A 19,871-nucleotide genomic window follows, 5' to 3' on the forward strand; every position below is an offset into this window, starting at 1 on the left:
AGGCAGCCATGTTTTAGGGGAATTTTAAGTTGAATTGTTAGCAGCTGCTCCCTTTTCCTCATTGTAAATTGAAAAGGCAGTAAACATCCAAAGTTGATCATGCTCAAATTTTAATAGACTTCTTGATATAATGCTATCAAGTTTGATTATTTTGCAAGTGATAGTAATGCCTTTAGAGAGCATGAACCAGCAGAGGGAGTTCAGCTTTCTTTGCTGCTCTGCTCAGTTCAATGTCAGTAATGGATAGACCTACCAAAGCAGGTTTACCTAGGTGAATTGTGTGAGCTGGAATCTTTTTAAAACAGTTACAGCCTTTTCTCATCACTGACACAGTTATAAGAACCTGAAAATATATGTGAACTGAAGAGTCAAGCGGGGAACTATATGCCAAGCTTCATGAAACTGAAGGAGTGAATAATTCTTGTTAAAATTTGAGTGTCTGTGTTGACAGGGCCTGTAAAGCACTTCTCTGGAGCAGTCTGCAAACCTTGGCACTAACTGATCTCTAAGGACTCCTTCCAGCTGTAAGATTCTTGGGTATATGATCTTGTAATAAATGTTAAGCAGCAGTTTAGGGTTGCAGAGTAATAGAACCATAGCCAGTTAAAATTGAAAATTTCAGGGGACTATAATTGGCCCCTCTGAAATTGGCCACAGCTTTGGGAATCACAGTTACAATGAAGTCAGCAGTTTGAAATATGTTCTTAACATAGGGGGAGAAGGAGGTGTCCTCGGGGTAAAGAGCCACTTCCAATCTGAAGTGAAGTTCTGCCCCCTTCTCGTGAAAGAACCTTACGTGGTCCTTTCTGTTGAGGAAACTTTGACATTCTTAGGAGAAGGAGAGAGAGATTTGGATGATTAACGACAATAACATTTGGTGAGTCTGAGCTCATTGAACTGACTGAAGGGTTTAGAAGCTGAGAAAGATCTTATAGCAGTCTGAGCCTCAAATAGTCTAAAACATACCTCCTATGCTAATTTTTTTTCAAGTTCACAAAGTTTTTGGAAGGGTGATGGATTTAAAAAGGAAAGAAAAGACACAGTGCATGGAATCTTATGACTAGTTAAGGAAGAATGTAGTCAAGAGTGATGCCGAATTGCTGCCCTCAGCAAATTTCTATTCATCCTTCACGCTGTAGCCTCCCGCAGCCTTCAATTCTGGGTTAGGCACCCACCTGGTACTTTACTTAGCCTGTTATAACGTGTTTTACACTGCTTTGTTATTGGCTAGTGGTTTTCAGACCCCCAAGACTGTACACATCAAGAAGACAGGGACCAGGTTTGTGTCTTTGGACTTTTCAGGGTTGGTTGGATGAATGGTAAGGCTTTTATGAATGTTTGTTGACTGAATAAATAGGAGCCCCTTTACCTTCTCGGGCTTGCCTTGTGGCTCAGCTGGTAAAGAATCTGCCTGCAGTGCAGGAGACCTGGGTTTGATCCCTGGGCTGGGAAGATCCCCTGGAGAAGGGAAAGGCTACCCATTCCAGTATTCTGGCCTGGAGATTTCCATAGACTGTATAGTCCATGGGGTTGCAAAGAGTCGGACACGACTAAGTGACATTCACTTCGCTTCACTTAGCTTCTCTTTCATTGTACTACTTATTTGTCTTGGCACTTCTCTGAGATGTTGCTGATGTCCTCATCATGCACTTGTCTTGCCATTAAAGTACCTTTGGAGGCTGGTAATTGGTCACACTGGGTATTGGGTACAGGGAGGCTCATTGTATTAATCTCTTCCTAATAAAAATATTAAGGAGAGATTAATCCTAAAGGAAATCCACCCTGAATATTCATTGGAAGGACTGATGCTGAAGCTCCAATAATTTGACCATCTGATGTGAAGAACTGACTCATTGGAAAAAGATGCTGATGCTGGGAAAAATTGAAGGCAGGAGGAGAAAGGGAGGACAGAGGATGAGATGATTGGATGGCATGACTGACTCAGTGGACCTGAATTTGAGTAAACTCTGAGATATAGTAAAGGACAGGGAAACCTGGTGCGCTGCAGTCATTTGGGATCTCAAAGAGTTGGACACAACTTAGTGATTGAACAACAGCAGATAAAAGTGTTTAAAAAACCAAAAGAATTTTGACCTCTGTGGAATTAATTTTCTGAAGAGCTGTTCTCGTCTGACTGCAGAGAAGAAAGCATCTGATAGCTAAACTATAACAAGCTCTTATTAGTTACTCTCTGATGGCTGTTGACATTTTCAGTTGGGTATAGTTTCTTTCTCAAGCTAGAGTTCTTTGGGAATTTATTCTCAGAAACCTTGTTCTCCATAAAATTTTTAAAAATTGCCTTTATTTCAATAATCTTTCAAAACTAGCATAAATAAAGTCTGGATCTTCTGGACGATCAGATTATCACTGAGCCCAGGCACTTCATTTTGGATCTATACCAGATTATGTTGTTGTGTAGTCGCTAAATCATGTCCTCTTTGTGACCCCATGGACTGTAGCCCGCCAGGTTCCTCTGTCCATGGGATTTCCTAGTCAAGAATACTGGAGTGGGTTGCCGTTTCCTTCTCCAGGGGATCTTCCTGACCCAGGGATCAAACCTGCTTCTCCTGCATTGGCAGACATATTCTTTACTGCTGAGCAACCAGGGAAGCCCCCATACCAGATTATGCTGCCATAGTTATTGTATGTTCATGAGAGAAGGTCTTAATAGAGTTGTCTTCCTGCCTCATAGCTGTAAAGACCCACTCTACAAATGAGGATTTTACAATTGTTTGACTGGAGGAAAGTGGCGAGAGTATGTGCTGTGTAAGCGGGTGCCATACTCACGCTGTGAATAGTGGTTTAGTTTTAGGAAGAGGATATTCCTTAGCTCACTGAGTTGATATCATTAATCTGATATTATTTTTGTTTTATATTTGTAAAAGAGCATTTTCTTTATTTTTGGTTTCATTTATTTTTAAAAATTTTATTAAAGTTTTACTTTTTTATACCATAAACGTTTTGTATTGGGGTATAGCCAATTAACAATGCTGTGATAGTTTCAAGTGAACAGTGAAGGGACTCATCCATACATACACGTGTATCCATTCTCCCCAGACTTTCCTCCCATCCAGGCTGGCACATGACACTGAGCAGAGTTCCATGTGCTATACAATAGGTTTTTGTTGGTTATCCATTTTAAATATAGCAGTGTGTACATGACCTCCCCAAAGTCCTTAACTGTCCCTTCCCTCTGGCAACCATGAGTTTGTTTTCTAAGTCTGTGAGTCTCTAAAAGAGTTTTTTTTTCTTACATCTAGTTTATCATTAACACTTGGAGTCTTTTTTTTCTTTCTTTTTTAGAAAAATTCTCATTTGAGAAATCTTTCCTTGAATTCATAGGCATCAATCGCTTAGTGATCTTTGAGGCCCAAGTTAACAGGCAGATTAGGGAGGGAGCTTGTTTGGCCCAGGAGGCTTCTGTCCTTTTCCAGTTGTACTGTGTCGGTATAGAAAGATAGGAGCAAAGGCCAGTGAAATCTGACTTCAGATGTTCTTTAAGGATTGTCTATGGCCAGGATAATCAAGTATGGAGAAGTATCAGGGTTTATAAAAGGTCAAGAAGAGAAAAGATCAAATAAGAGATCGTGAACTCAGAGCTGTGCTGTCCAAATAGTAACTGGTAACCATGCGTGCCTATTTAGATTTAAATTAGAATTACATAAAACTAAACACTCAGTGCCTCAGTCACTATAGACACATTGCAAGTGCTCAGTAGCTAAACGTGCCTCGGGGCTACTGTATTAGTCAGCCAAGGTAGAGAACGTTTCTTTTCATGATCACAGAAACTTCTGCTGGACAGTGCTGCCCTGGAGGGAGCAACAGAGTGGAAGCGAGGGCAGTGTGAAGGTGAGGAGGAGGAGGAAGCGAGAGAACAGGTCATGGGAGGAACGATGCCCATAGAATCCTCGGTTCTCAGTGTCTCACACTTCCCTTGTTTTTGAGGATCTTGACAGTTTTAAGGAGTACTAGTCAGGTATTTTGTAGAAGGATTTGCTAGGAGTTAAGGGTTTGAAGAGGGAGCCACAAAGTGTCTCCTCGTCTCGTGTCAGGGGTACATGACTTCATGAGTGTTGATATTAACCTTGATCACTTGGCAGAGATAGGCAGTCCCTTGATTTTAAAGCTGTGCTTTTGCGCTCAACTCCCAGATTTATTTTGCAATCTAGATTTTCTTGCACTCCGGATTTATGCATCCAACTACAGGTTTTAACAGCTCTATTTGGACCCCTCACAAACATAAGGTTCTCAAAACTAGAAACTTCACCCCCCCGCCATGCTCTCCAAATCTACATTTTCTATAGTCTTTTCCAGTTCAGCTAAGGCACTTTTCTATTTTCCAGTGTCGAGGCAAAAAAAAAAACAAACCACTTCATGTTATCCTTGTTGCTTTTACTATTTGGTGTGGTCTGTTAGGAAATCACGCTGACTTTAGCTTCAAAATATTCCAGGATGTGGCCATTCAGCACAGTCTCTGCCTCTCCTGCTTGAGCCACTGTCCTCTTATTCTGAAGAATTACACTAGCTTCCTAACTGCTCTCTGTGTTGTTTTGCCTCCTTAGAATCCATTTTCCACACAGCAGATTCATCTTTTAAAAAGAACCTTACATTTATATACAGAAAATTGCACATATTATGGGTTTGTGGTGAATTTTCACAAGTTGATCACATCTATGTATGCCACACCCAGAGCAAAAATTGGCATGTGACTAGCTATTCCTCATGTTTACCTGTAGATACTGATCCCCCAAGGATGACCACTGTCTAAGAGCACAGGTTAGTTTAGTCTATTGTTAAACTTTATTTAAATGGAATCATACAATGTGTAAACTGAGTCTGTCTTCCTTTATGCAACAGTATGTGTGTGAGATCCATCCACAATAGTGCATGAAATTTGGTTTCTTCTCATTGCTGTGAACTATTCAATTGTGTTCAGTCACTCAGTTGTGTCTGACTCTTTGCATTCCCATGGACTGCAGCATGCCAGGCTTCCCTGTCCATCACCAACTCCCGGAGCTTGCTCAAACGCATGTCCATCGAGTCGGTGATGCCATCCAACCATCTCATCTTCTGTCATCGCCTTTGTGTTAATATGCCACAATTTATTAGGGCTTCCCTGGTGGTGCAGACTGTAAAAGAATCTGCCTGCAGTGCGGGAGACCCAGGTTTGAGCCCTGGGTTGGGAAGATCCCCTGGAGAAGGAAATGGTAACCTACTCCAGTATTCTTGCCTGGAGAATCCCATGGACAAAGAGGAGCCTGGTGGGTTACAGTCCACGGGCTTGCAAAGAGTCAGACATGACTAAGTGACTAACACACACACACCACAATTTATTGATCTGTTCTATTGTTGATGGACTTTCAGATAGTTCCCAGTGTTTGGCTGTTATAAATCATGCTGCTATGACTGTTCTAGTACCTGGCTTTTGAGAAATACATGTATACATTTATGTATAAATTTATGATGGGTATATACCTAGGAGTGAGATTTTTGGTTCAATATGTACTAGCCTCATGACATGTGTGCTCAGTCGTGTCCAACTCTTCACGACCGCATGGACTGTAGCCCACCAGGCTCCTCTGTCCATGGGATTTCCCAGGCAAGAAGACTGGAGTAGGTTGCCATCTCCTTCTCCAGGGGATCTTCCTGACCCAGGGATTGAACCCAGATCTCCTGCATTGCAGGCAGATTCTTTACCACTGTGCCACCTGAGAAGTCCAGTGTTAGCGTATATTGCCTCAGCCTTAACATATAATGTATATATATATAAGCCTTAGCATATATTGCCAGTTTTTTTTTTTTTTTTTGCAAGTGATTGTACACAGGCAAGTGATCTTTTAAAGGGTAAAACTTAACTCCTATTGCTGTAACTCATTTGAAGACTCATGGTTCATTAGCTCATGCAGAGTAATAGCAAAAGTACTTACAATGCACATAAGGCCCTAAATAGCTGGTTTTCCAACTTGCCTTTGAACATGTTAAGTGCATGTACATCTTAGGGCCTTTGCATTAGCTGCTTTCCCACCTCCTCTGTTTTGCCACATATCTGCATGGATTGCTCCCTATTAACTCCAGATGTTTGCTTAAATGCCACCAACATATATAAATGCTGGAAAAGTTTCATGGACAGGAGCCTGGGGAGCTACAGTACATAGAGTTGCAAAGAGTTGGACATGACTGAGCATGCACATATACATCTGTTTATTTTGCATTACCTAGCACTTACTTCTTGGCCTATCTGTATGTTTAATATATCTAAAATATTTAGCATGTCCCCACTAGACTTAGTTTTTCGTTAATTGCTTATCAAAAACAGTGGACATTAGTGGCTTCCCAGTAGCAGTGAAGAGGAATTAAAGAGCCTCTTGATGAAAGAGGAGAGTGAAGAAGTTGGCTTAAGGTTCAACATTCAAAAAACTAAAATCATGGCATCCAGTCCCATCACTTCATGGCAAATAGATGGGGAAACAGTGGCTGGACTTTATTTTTCTGGGCTCCAAAATCACTGCAGATGGTGATTGAAGCCATGAAATTAAAAGACACTTACTCCTTGGAAGGAAAGTTATGACCAACCTAGACAGCATATTAAAAAGCAGAGACATTACTTTGCCAACAAAGGTCCGTCTAGTCAAGGCTATGGTTTTCCCAGTGGTCATGTATGGATGTTGAGAGTTGGACTATAAAGAAAGCTGAGCAAGAAGAATTGATGCTTTTGAACTGTGGTGTTGGAGAAGACTCTCGAGAGTCCCTTGGACTGCAAGGAGATCAGTCTTGGGTGTTCATTGGAAGGACTGATGTTGAAGCTGAAACTCCAGTACTTTGGCCACCTCATGTGAGGAGCTGAATCATTTGAAAAGACCCTGATTCTGGTAAAGATTGAGGGCAGGAGGAGAAGGGGATGACAGGGAATGAGGTGGTTGGACAGAATCACCAACTCGATGGACATGGGTTTGGGTGAACTCCAGGAGTTGGTGATGGACAGGGAGGCCTGGCATGCTGTGGTTCATGGGATCGCAAAGAGTCGGACACGACTGAGCAACTGAACTGAAGTAAATAGTTGAGTGAATAAATGAATTCAGGAAATAGTTCTAGTTGTAATAGATGTGAGGTGTCTAGAAATAGAAATTTGGGGAGAATGGAAGTAAGGTAAATGAGGTTAAAATTTGGTGAAAATTTTAATGTTTATTAAAAATTTTAATTTTTATTAAAATAATAGCTTCAAAAGACACTGGGCTTATTATTCAAAAATAGCAGCCTTCTGTCTCCTTCCAGCTCCCCAGATCTGACTACTTTCAGTGCTTAGCTGTTTCTTACGCTATTAAATTTGATATTTAAAAAAGCTGTAGTTAAATTGCTGTCTTTTATATTTCAGTTTTAGACCTTGTTTGAGGGCTTTCTACACTGGAAGATACGGATCTACTTAAACTTCTTTCTCCCTCCAGCACACACACCGTTTTCCCCTATCCTCCCAGTATAATTGTCCAAAATTTAAAAACATGTTTTTAAGTTGTTAAAACATGCTTTCAGTTGTCTTCCAAATGTCACTTTCTCAGGGAATTGCTCTGTCGCTTCTCACATCGGATGTTTAATGTATACATTATTGTAAACATATGAAAGTTGTTACATGTGAGCCAGGTTATATGTTATGATCACATCTTACAGTTTTTTTTCCCCTGGAATTTTCCATAATTCTCATTTTTTTGTTTGCTGCTGCTTCTTCACATAACTAACTTACTATCCTCATGCTCCTTGCCAGGATTCTAACACACACGGGGCTATATATTAGTTCTTTAGGTTGTTTTGGAGGCATTTGTCCTAGAATTGCCAATAGGAACTGTAGAACTGTAGCAGCCTGTTGCTCTGAATCTTCCCTTCACAAACTAACCTAAAAATTATCTTTTTTCCTGTGTTTAAATCCTTCACTTCTGGATCCCAAATCAGTCTTTCTTGGTTTACTCATTTCTCTTGGGAGGACATATCCTTCAGTAGTTTCCAGAGAAAAGATTCAGGAATAGTAATTTTTAAAGATCTTGTGTTATCAGTTATCTGTTGCCATAGTAATGCTGCATGGCAGATGACTGAGAAATGTCAGTTGCTCACAATAAGTATTTGTTCAAAACATTTCTGGGGTGGTTGGTTTGGGGACTCTGCTGACTTTGGGAGTTTGACTATCTGCTGGTTTTGGCTGGGACAATTGGTGTGATCTAGCTCTTGTTTCAGGAGTCTCATCCTTCCTGGGGACTGGCAGTCTAGCCAAGGTGTAATATTTATCTGGTGATGGCAGAAGGCAATAGGTATGCTTACGTGCCTTTCTTGTATTTAAAATATACCAGCTGACTATAATTTCCAAAATAGGATGTTTGTAAATATGTAACCTATTTGAACAAAAACAAATATCTGTGCAAATAGGCAGAGAAAAAATTTAAGATAAGCAGCGTCCTTCAGATACCTGATTAAATGTTACTTTCACAGAGGGTGGTGTTCTTTCCCTTCTTATATTAGGTAAATTTCTCCTCTAAGTCTTTTAACATTGTTACTGTTCTTTCACAGTGTTTATCACACTGGTTATTTATTCATACTGGTCTATCCCTCTAGAACTTAACTTTCCTGGAAGACAGGGGCCATGTCTTTCAGAGGGTTAGCATAGAGCCTGCCATAGTGAAGTATACAATGCATGTCAGCTAAATGAGTCTGGTCACATCTCAGGAATAGGAAATATTAGGATTCTTTTTATTGAATCTTTGTATGTGCAGTGTGTTCCTTCTTCAAGGATTTGGCAGAAAAGAGAGGAAAAACATTGCCAATTTGTGGGAAAGATAAACTTGCTTCTCTTTGGGCTTTTTGGTGGGCGGCTACACTCCCCTGTGTAATCAAGACTGTGAAGCTTTGATTAGTAGTGTATTGTTTGTGGCTTAGGGCCTTTAGATTACAAGGAATTGTTTTCAACAGTGTGTTAGTTATGACTCTGGGACTTGTAAACAGCTGGAAACAAGAGTGTTTCTACTGGTATATATGAGTGTTTATTATTCTGAATTAGATGACAGTACTTTGGTTGTTATTTCAGATGAGTGTTTGAAGAACATGTGTTTAAACTCAGCGACTGAGTTGCAGTACACTTCTGTGATTGGTATTGTATTCCGTAAACTTCTACCGTAGTATGAACTTTTGAATGTATAAAAAATTAACCTTAAACTAACCTAAGTTATAGATCTTCTCTAAGTGAACTCAGAAACTAACTGTAAAAAAACTGTTCCTTAAACATGAGCTTTATGTAGGTTTAAATAACTATCCAATTTACAGTGTACTATTTAATCATTTCTCAGCCTTTTCATAATTTTCAAAGATATTCATATATTTGTGACCCATTGTTTGATCAACACGGACATTGAATTTGTTTGGACAGGAACTTGTGATAGAGCTAGAAATTTGCACCCAGGATTTTAACAGACCTTGTTTGGGTGTAGTCTAAATATTTCTATTTCTTATTTTGCCAAGTTTTTGTCTTCTGCTTTTTTGATCAATTAAAATGGTAAATGTAGATGATCTTTTTATATAATGAAATTTTAGATCTTAAAGGGACAATAACATCTCAGTCTAACCTTCCCATTTTATATAGCACTTGGGTTGTAAGTTTTATGAGAATGCTGTTGACTGGCAGTAGTTGTTCAGTAAATATTTGTTGAATGAGTAAATAAACAAATGTACATTATAGGTAATGAAGACGAGATTTTAGAGATTCAGTTCAGTTGCTCAGTGGTGTCCGACTCTTGGCCATCCCATGGACTGCAGCACGCCAGGCCTCCCTGTCCACCACCGGTTCCCAGAGTCCACCCAAACTCATGTCCATTGAGTTGGTGATGCCATCCAACCATCTCATCCTCTGTCGACCCCTTCTCCTCCTGCCCTCAATCCTTCCCAGTATCAGGGTCTTTTCAAATGAGTCAGCTCTTCACATGAGGTGGCCAAAGTATTGGAGTTTCAGCTTCAACATCAGTCTTTCCAGTGAACACCTAGGACTGAGCTCCTTTAGGATGGACTGGTTGGATCTCCTTGCAGTCCAAGGGACTCTCAAGAGTCTTCTCCAACACCACAGTTCAAAAGCATCAATTCTTCGGCGCTCAGCTTTCTTTATAGTCCAACTCTCAACATCCATATGTGACTACTGGAAAAACCATAGCTTTGACTAGACGGACCTTTGTTGGCAAAGTAATGTCTCTGCTTTTTAATATGCTGTCTAGGTTGGTCATAACTTTCCTTTCAAGGAGTAAGCGTCTTTTAATTTCATGGCTGCAGTCACCATCTGCAGTGATTTTGGAGCCCCAAAAAATAAAGTCAGGATTCGAAAAGCTTATATAATTAGTGGGATAGCCAAGGCTAAATGGGCCAATTTAAGAAAGCTGAAGAGTAGCATGACTATAGAAAGTGTTATAAATGAATAGAATTCAGAGAAACACTAATAAAAATAATTTCTATTATCATAGTTCCCAGTAACCATTAAGGGAATTCCAGTATTTTAAGCTATAGCAGTGGCTTCAAATATGTGTTCAAAATTTTTGCAGGGGAAAAAAATTGATGTTATTAGTGATTTTAAAGACGTTTGTGCAAAAAGTTTAGGAAATATTCTCGATATTTCTTTGACAGTTCAAGTTCACAATATAACTTAAATGTAATTGTGTGATTACATTTTAGTCATTGTTAAAGACTGAAAGACTGAATTTTGCTAACATTTTCTAACATGTAAGAGAAATGTAAAAGAGAAAGATCTTTCTTTTCTACAGTGAGTGGACAAAATTCTTGCTTTGTGTAGGAAACCTTGGCAGACCTTGAGAATTCTGAATTGCTCTAATTGTTTTGTCTTTTTTTTTCCCTCAGAAGAATTTTAATAGTTTTTTTTTTCTTTCTACATGTTTTTCCTCTTCTCACCCTCATGTTTAACTTAGTTAGGACTCCTCTTCTGTATTTACATAGTTTGTCTGATACAGTCAATTCTTCTTAAAACATTATGAAGAACACACAAGTTATTTTTCCTCCCAGTTCCTCATCATCAGAGCTAGATATCAGAAGTCTTTCTGGTCCCTTGCTTCTGTGTGAATGACCCAAGACAGGCCGGAAGACCAGTCTCATGTGTGTTTTCTTTGGTAGTCTCTGGGTATATTCTTGGCTAATGTGCCACTCTGTACTACTTCAGATTCTTCCTTGGGTTCTCACTGACTACTGTTCTAGTCATCAACTCCTCCAATGTTAGGACCAAGTCATCAGTACCCAGAAGTGCCTGGGGTTTAAGTAAGCACTTGATGGCTTATTCCACAACAGAGTTTTTGTTTTGCTTTTAAATTACTAGATCAGGTTGATGAAAAAGCTTTTTAAGCCACAGTGTCATCAGTTCACAACATGTCATCAAGGGACAGTCGTAAAAGCAGAATTGGGAGCTTGGAGGACTTGCCTGGCTCTCTAAGCAGAGGATAAGCATGCCCCACCAACTGATGAGAGGGCTCAGACTTTGTATCATCTGTCAGCTTGGAGACCCATAGTTTCTTATACCCACTAAACTGGGCCTGAGTCCTGGACATTATTCTGCGCTTGTCCTGATTCACTCACCTGAAGCATTCAGTGCCTGTTTTGGTTTATAGGACACAGATTAGCTGTGAGGTTCCAGCTGCCCTGTTTTGCTTGAAAAAGGTCCTCATGTCTTGCCACTGAAACCTAAAGATGACAAAAATGGTGCATTTGGTTTAGATTTGTGTAGGCAGTCCCTGGTGGCTCAGTGGGTAAAGAATCTGCCTGCAGTGTCAGAGACACAGAAGGCGCAGATTCGATCTCTGAGTCGGAACGATCCCCTGGAGGAGGAAATGACTACCCATTCCAGTATTCTTGTCTGAAAAATCCCATGGACAGAGGAGCCTGGTGGGCTTTGGCCCATAGGGTTGCAAAGACACAACTGAGTGACTAAGCATGCATGCATGCAGTGATGGGGTATTTTGTGAGACCTCAGAAGCCCAAACTGGACCCAGTATGAAAGTTAGAAGGAAGTCAGTTTTAGCCTAATTCCAGCAGAATTTCTAATAGAGCGTTAGAAAGTGTTTTGAACTGGCTCCAGATGTATAGTTACATTGGGTGATTCAGCAGAAGGTAGATAAGCAAATTGGGGGGTTTTGTTGGGCATTGGGAGAAGGCAGTGGCACCCCCCTCCAGTACTCTTGCCTGGAAAATCCCATGGACGGAGGAGCCTGTTAGGCTGCAGTCCATCCGGTCGCTACGAGTCGGACATGACTGAGCGACTTCACTTTCACTTTTCACTTTCGCACATTGGAGAAGGAAATAGCAGCCCACTCTAGTGTTCTTGCCTGGAGAATCCCAGGGACGGGGGAGCCTGGTGGGCTGCCGTCTGTGGGGTCGCACAGGGTCGGACACGACTGAAGTGACTTAGCAGCAGCAATTGGGCATTGACAGTGTGGGTGAAGTGGGCTAGATGATACACTGGTGGTGAGATTTTTGACTCAGGTGTGAATGTTCAGTGGTTGCAGACTAATTCAGAGAGTAGACAAGTTGACAAAACTTCTGGTGATTTGTTAGTAAGATGAATTTGCCAAGGGAGGATGTACTTGAAAGAGCAGAAGGCCAGATACCAAAGCCCATATTTAAAAGGTGAAAGCAGGAAGTGGAACTGCTGAAGGAAAACACTGAGAGGAAGAAAACTGAAATAGTTTAGAGTACAAAGGCCAAGGGGAGAGAGTTGGAAGAAGAAATTAGAGAATACCATAGAAACTGGTTTACCCTTAAGCAGTTGTCCCCAAGGTGAGTTGTATGCATAGCTAACCAACAGATTGCAGTAGGACTCGCAAGTTTATTCAAAAATAAATATATAGACACTTATGCTTATTATTATTGAAGGTATTTCTTAATGTACATAATGCATTAATTTAGTAATATTTGTATATAATTAATAAAAATATAGAGGAGACATGGTCAACATTTAACTAACGGAATACACAGTCAAAAATGATTTTGAATCCTCTGTCCAGAAGATAAAATGCTGTAGGTCTCTTCCATGTTTATAGACATCCAATTTAAGTTAAAAATTTTTTTTTGTTTTAAAACAATAAAAGTTACCATCTTAGCCATCTTTAAACACACAGTTCAGTGGTATTAAATATATTCACATTGTTGTGTAACCATGACCTCTAAGTCCATAATTCTTTTCATCTTATAAAACTGCAACTCTATACCCGTTAAACAGTAACTCTCATTTTCCCCCTACCCACATCCCCTGGTAGTCACCATTCTACCTTCTTTCCTCATGATTTTTTGACTACCTGAAGTACCTCATATAAGTGGAATCAGACACTATTTGCCTTTTGGTATTTTGGCAAATACAAAAAGGCTTAATTAGCAGAATATCCTTAAGATTATTGCAGCGTATTGCAGAATTTCCTTCCTTTTTAGGATATTCCATTATGTATATATACCACATTTTCTTTATCTAGTTTTCACTCCATGGACACTGGCTTGCTTCTATGTTTTGGTTATTGTGAATAACACTGCTATGAATATGGGAATGCAGCCAGCTCCCCCACACCCTCCTTTTGGTTTTTCTTTTTAGTGCAGACCTGGAAGTGGAATTGCTGGATCATATTGCAATTCTACTGTTAATTTTTGGAGGGACTACCAGGCAGTTTTCTATAGTGCTTGGACAGTTTTACCTTCCCACCAATTTTACATTCTCCATATCCTTGTCTATATTTATTTTCTTGTTTTTCAATAATAGCCATCCCAGTGGGTGTGAGGTAGCACCTCATGGTAGTTTCGATTTGCTTTTCCCGAATGACTAGTGATGTTGAACATCTTTTTGTGTACTTCATGGCCATTTATAAATCTTTAGAGAAATGTTTGTTCAAGTCCTTTGACCATTTTTAAATGGGCTGTTATATTGTTTGAGTTTTAGGAGTTACATATGCTAGATATTATTCCTTTATAAAATAAATAATTTGTAAATATTTTCTCCCATACTGTGGGTTGCTTTTTTACTCTTACAGTATCTTTTGATGTACAACATTTAAAAATTTCCCAGCGACCTATTTGTCTATTTTTTTCCTTTTGTTTACTATACCATTGGTGCATATCTAAGAAATCATTGCCCAATCCACTGTTGGGAGGCTTTTATCCTATATTTTCTTCTAAGAGTATTATACTTTTAGGGCTTATATTTAGGTCCTTGATCAATTTTTTGAGTTAATTTTTGTATATGGTGTTAGTTAAAGATCCAACTTCATTCTCATGCATGTGGATATCCATTTTTTCCCAGAAATCTTCATTGAAAAGAATATCCTTCCCCCACTGAAGGTTTGGCACCCTTGTCAAAAATTATTTGTCCATATATGCAAGGATTTTATTTCTGGGCCCTCTAGTAGATTGCATTGTGTATATGTTTGTCTGTTTACTTAATACCACACTTGTTTGATTATTGTAACTTTGTGGTAAATTTTGAATTCAGGAAGTATGCCTTCCAGTTTTGTTCTTTTTCAAGATTGTTTTGGCTACTTGGGGTCATTTTGAGATTCCATATGAATTTTAGGATGGGTTTTTTTGTTTTGTTTTTCCTATTTCTTTAAAAATCATGATTGGGATTTTGGTAGGGGTTGCATTGAATCCACAGAAGCTTTGGGTAGTATGGACATCTTAGTAAAAGATTTCCAATTATCCTGGGATGTTTCTATTTATGGCCTTAATTTCTTTTTATCAATATTTGTAATTATCATTGTACAAATCTTTCTCTTGGTTGACTCCTAAGTATTTTATTCTTTTTGATACTATTGTGAGTAGAATTGTTTCTGTGAACAGGATTGTTTTTGTAATTTCCTTTTTAAATTGTTCGTTGTTATATATAGAGAAATGAAACTGAATTTTTTCTGTGTTGGCTTTTGTGTTTTGCCACTTTAATAAATTTGTTAGTTTTAATAGTTTTTTTTAATGTGTGGAATCTTTAAGATTTTTACATATAAGATCATATCATCTGCAAAGAGAATTTTACTTCTTTTCCACTTTGGATACCTTTCTTTTTCTAGCCTAATTGCTCTGAGTGAACTTCAAATACTGTGTTGAGCAGAAATGCCGAAAGTGGGTATACTTGGCTTGGTCCTGATGTATTAGAGGAAATGCTTTCAGCCTTGAACCATTGAAGATGATGATCTCTGTGGGTTTTCACATACAGCTTATTATGTTGAAGTAGTTTCCTTCTGTTTCTAGTTTGAATGTTATCATGAGTGTTGAATTTCTGTCAAATTCTTTTTCTGCTCAATTGAGATGATCATGCAGATATTCTTCCTTCATTCTGTTGATATGGTGTACTCCTTTTTTGGTCTGTTGAACCACCCTTACATGTCAGGAATAAATCCTACTTGTTCATGGTGTACAATCCTTTTAATATGCTGCTGAATCCTGTTTGCTGCATTTTGTTGAAGGTTTTGGCGTCAGTGTTCTTACCGTGTCCTTATCCAGCTTTGGTATCAAAGTAATGCTGGCCTCTCAGATTGAGTCTGAAAATATCCCCTTCTCTTCAGTCTTTTGGTAAAGTTTGGGAACTTTTGGAGTTAGTTCTTTAAATGTTTAGTAGACTTCATCAGTCAAGCCGTCAGGTCCAAGGCTTTTCTTTGCTTGGAGTTGTTCGATTATTGTTGCAGTCTCCTTATTGGATATAGGGATAACCAGATTTTCTAGTTCTTCATAATTTAATGTTTACAGCTTCTGTGGTTCTAGGAATTTGTCCATTTCATCTAGATATGATTTGTTGGCATCCAGTTGTTCACATCTATCCCTTTTTTATCTGTAGAATCAGTTCTAATGTCCCTATTTTCATTTCTGATTTTAGCAATGTGAATCTTTAAAGCTTTGTCCCCACCTCTTTTGGTTGTCGATGTCACAAAACTAACATCTTTATACATAATACACTCTAAAATGAACTTATAATTCCTTAAAAATGCACTGATCTAAAATTATATAGAAAATAAGATTTGGAGTGAGAAACCCAAGTTACAGTAATACTAGCTTTTGTACGTTTTTTTTTTTCTTTAAATGTTTTAGTCTCTTAAATCATGTAGAAAAATGTAGTTACAAACCACTGTTACAATACTCCTAGGTTTCTGTAATTGCTGATACACTCACCTTTATTGAGATTTGTATTTCTCTGTAGGCTTCAAAGTACTGTCCAGTGTCCTTTCATTTCACCCTGTAAGACTGCTTGAGCATTTCTTGCAGTGTAGGTCTGGTGGTCACATGCTTTCTCAACTTTTGTTTGGGAAAGTCTTGCTTTCTCCCTCATTCTTAAAGGACAGTTTTGCCAGAAACAGGGTTCTCATTTGATAATTTGTTTTCTTCACTTTGCAATATCAGCCCATTGACCGCCATTATTTCTGAGCTTTCTGACAAGAAGTCTGGTAATCTTACTGAGGATCCCTTTATGCGATGAGTCACTTCTGCCTTGTGCTTTCAAGATTCTCTTGTCTTTTGAAAGTTTGATTATAATGTGTCTTGGTGTGGGTTTCTTTGTGTTCTTATTTGGAGTTTACAGAGCTCCTTGGATGTTTGTAGTCTGTATTTCATTAAATCTGGGACGTTTTCAGCCATTATTTCTTCAAGTATTCTCTCTCCCCTTTCCTCTCTTTTCCCTCTGTGGCTTCCTCTGTACTTACGCTGATCTACTCAACGGTGGGCGTCCCACAGTTCCCTTAGGCCCTGTTAGCTTTTCTCCATCTTTTTTCTTTTCTTTAGACTCAGTAATTTCCATTGTCTTATCTTCGAGTTCACTGAGTCTTCTGTCTACTGAAATCTGCTTTTGAATCCTTCTAAGGAATTTTGCATTTCTGCTATATACTTTTGAGCTCCAGAACTTCCTTTTGGTTCTGTCATTTTATTGATATTCATTTGTTTTCTTGGCTTTTTCCATATCTTCTGTTAGTCTGTTGGGCATCTTTAAGGCATTTCCTTTGAAGTCTTTGTCTAGTGTATTAGCCATTATGTCTTTTTTTGGAATAGCATCTATTGATTTTTTTTTTTCTCTGAATGAGCCATACTTTGCTGTTCCTTTGCATGCCTTAAGATTTATTTTAGTGGACTCTTGAATATAATAATGTGGTAACTCTGGAAATCAGATTTCCCCCTTCCCTAGGGCTTGCTTGTTTTTCTTATTGTTTGTTTTTTATTTTAATTGTTGTACACAGTCCCTTTGCTGAGGATCGGCCTGAGATGGAAACCAAAGATCTTCCCAGGTCTTTTCTGAGCCTTTCTCAGGGCACACATAGTCACTTTCTAATTTTTTTCCTATATGCAGTTGTTTTTAAATGTCCAAGTCTTTAATGTCTGGCTCCAAAGCGGGGCAGGGAGTGAAAAATGAAGGGGGAGAAGGGACCTGGCCTTTTAAATCTCCTGGAAGTCATCTCAGCTAGAAGGAAAGGGGACTGCAACAGGGTGGGTGGGGGAGGCACAGTGGCTGCTCTCCTCTGTGATCAGAGCAGTTATTAGCAATCACAGCGGGGATCCCCGGTGTTTGGAGCACAGAGTCCTTTATGCCCATCCTAGCTCCCACAGGCTGTGGGCAGTGGTTCCAGGAACACGTTCGCAGTTGTCTGCCAAGGGTCTGGGGATGATGAACGGGTGGCTCCTACTGTGCTAAGAGCCAAAATTGACTGCAGTTCAGCACAGTTTATCATCTTACCTACCCCTGGAAGTTGTAAGCATTCAAGGTTCCAAAATAGTTAAATAGATTCCACCAGTGCAGTTGTTGGCTAGGTGGGAAGACAGATTCTGGTGCTTGATACTTTGGCAACTTCTCCAGAATCCTCTCCCCCATTTAGTTTTATAAATATTCACTCATCATTAGAGCAACTGTACCCCAATTAAAAAAAATCGTGCTAGGCAAAAGAAGGCAGTCATAAAAGACCATATAGTGTATGATCCCATTTATACAGAATGTCTAGAATAGGCAAATCCATGGAGACAGAGAATGTAGATCAGTGGTTGCCTAGGACTGAGCTGGGGGTTGGTGGAAAATAGGGAGTGACTATTAGTGGTTGTGGGGTTTCTTTTTGGGGGGTGATGAAAAGATTTTAAAGTTAGATTCTGTGATGGTTACTTGAAGCCCTTAAACTGTATACTTTATGTGGATGAACTTTAAGGTATGTAATTTCTAACCCAATAAAGCGGTTTTAAAAAACAAAAAAATAGTCACTCATCAGATCTTGGCTGGGTATTTCCTTTTTGCCTAACTGTAATGGTTTATATGATGAAGGCCTAGAAAAACGTAGAAGATACCACCTGGACTCTGGCTAAGAACTCTTGTCTCATGAAGGCAGGATCTCCCTTATCTATTGCTGCTTAACAACCATTCCCAAATTTAGTGGCTTAAAGCCACCACCACGTTACTGATTGCGATGCTGTAGTTCAGAAATCATCATAGGTGGTGGTCTGTGCTCCATTGATGTTTGCTGGGCTCACTCAGGGGGCTGCATTCACCTGGTGCCTGGAAGGTAGGAGGTGGCCTCACTCACATGTCTGTGGCCTTCGTCCTGGCTGTCACCTGGGGTGCCACGGGGCTCCTCCTTGGGGCCCTTCTCTCTAGCAGGATAGGCTGAGCTTCTGCACGTGGTGCCTGGTTTCCCGGACGGTGGAAACTGTCAGGTTTCTTAGGCCCAGAACTCTGACACAGTGGTCACTTCTGAGAATTCTGTTGATCGAGGCGCAGGGCAGCTCAGGTTCAGGTAAAGAGGAAACAGACTCTGCCTCTTAATGGGAGGAGCAGTCCCGTGTCTGCAGGCTTAGGAGGAGTTGGTGGTACCTGTCTTTGCCGAATATCTACCACAGGAGTCTGGGCAGTCGCTTGACTCAATATAGAGTCAAAACAACTGAATTATACTGAAGTTCAGATTGAATGTGAGCTGTCCAGGGTATCACTTCTCCCCTGTTAGAATGCATGCTCTATGCAGGCAGGGTTTTTTATGTTTGGTTCATTGCTTTATTCCAGCTGGACAGCAGCGCCTGGCTTTGATAGAGGCTCCGTGAGTATCTGTTGCAGGAAGGACTGCTTGGTGTGATGATATTCGCAGAAGAAGGGTTGCTGTGGAGCCACTTCAACAGGGAAGCTGCAGCGAGTCTGGGGAAAGAGTAATGGGTGTGAATCGGTGTCTCAGAGGTGGGGAGACAACGTTTATTCACTATTCTACAACATGAATTGAGGCTGCCTACGCCAGATGTGAAGGGGAAGGAAGAGCCCTTCCCTTAAGGAAGGGGATCCCAATATCTCAGTGTGTGTGACATGCACTAAGTCATAGACAAGAGTGGCGTCCTCCGGGGGTGATGGTGGAGGCTTCAGCTTGGGTGCTTGGATGGGACTGAGCAAGGTGAGTGTGATGGAAGTGTGACTGAAACAGAGCTGAAGACAACACTAAAAAGTGATGGGTATGGGGTATGAGTGTGACTGAGAAAGTCCAGAGGCTTGAAAACAGTCACCTGCAAGATGTATTTTTCAGATAAATGGCAAGAATCTCCCCCTCTAAGTCCTTAAACATGTGTGTTATGTGATGGAAACTAGATTTGAGTTTCTGAATTTTGGTGCAAAAATTTTTTTGTATCAGTGATAAGGAGAGTGTCAAGGAAGGCAGGCCATTCATTATTAGGATTGGTGAATTAATTGATGGTGTTATTCACCTTATGTAGTTTTATAATGCTTTAGATGTTTGCAAAGAGCATTGCCAAATACATGTGCCTGGGTGAAAAGGAAAAATATAAAACTACTGGTATGTGGTAGTGTCTTGCTCCCCTTCTTCCTTCTGCCTGAGCAAGTGATCTCAGCTCCTGTTTGTGGTGAGTGAACCAGGAAAGAA

At 39.9% G+C, this 19,871-nt stretch overlaps 1 protein-coding gene across 3 annotated transcripts in view; it reads left to right on the forward strand.

The window, feature by feature from the left end:
- The window catches only part of CNNM2 (cyclin and CBS domain divalent metal cation transport mediator 2), a 160,133-nt gene that overhangs the window by 46,029 nt on the left and 94,233 nt on the right, over positions 1–19,871 (forward strand). The gene's annotated exons all lie outside the window — the stretch shown is intronic.

The sequence above is a fragment of the Odocoileus virginianus genome, chromosome 7 (genome assembly GCF_023699985.2).
Source record: "Odocoileus virginianus isolate 20LAN1187 ecotype Illinois chromosome 7, Ovbor_1.2, whole genome shotgun sequence".
NCBI classification, from domain to species: domain Eukaryota; kingdom Metazoa; phylum Chordata; class Mammalia; order Artiodactyla; family Cervidae; genus Odocoileus; species Odocoileus virginianus.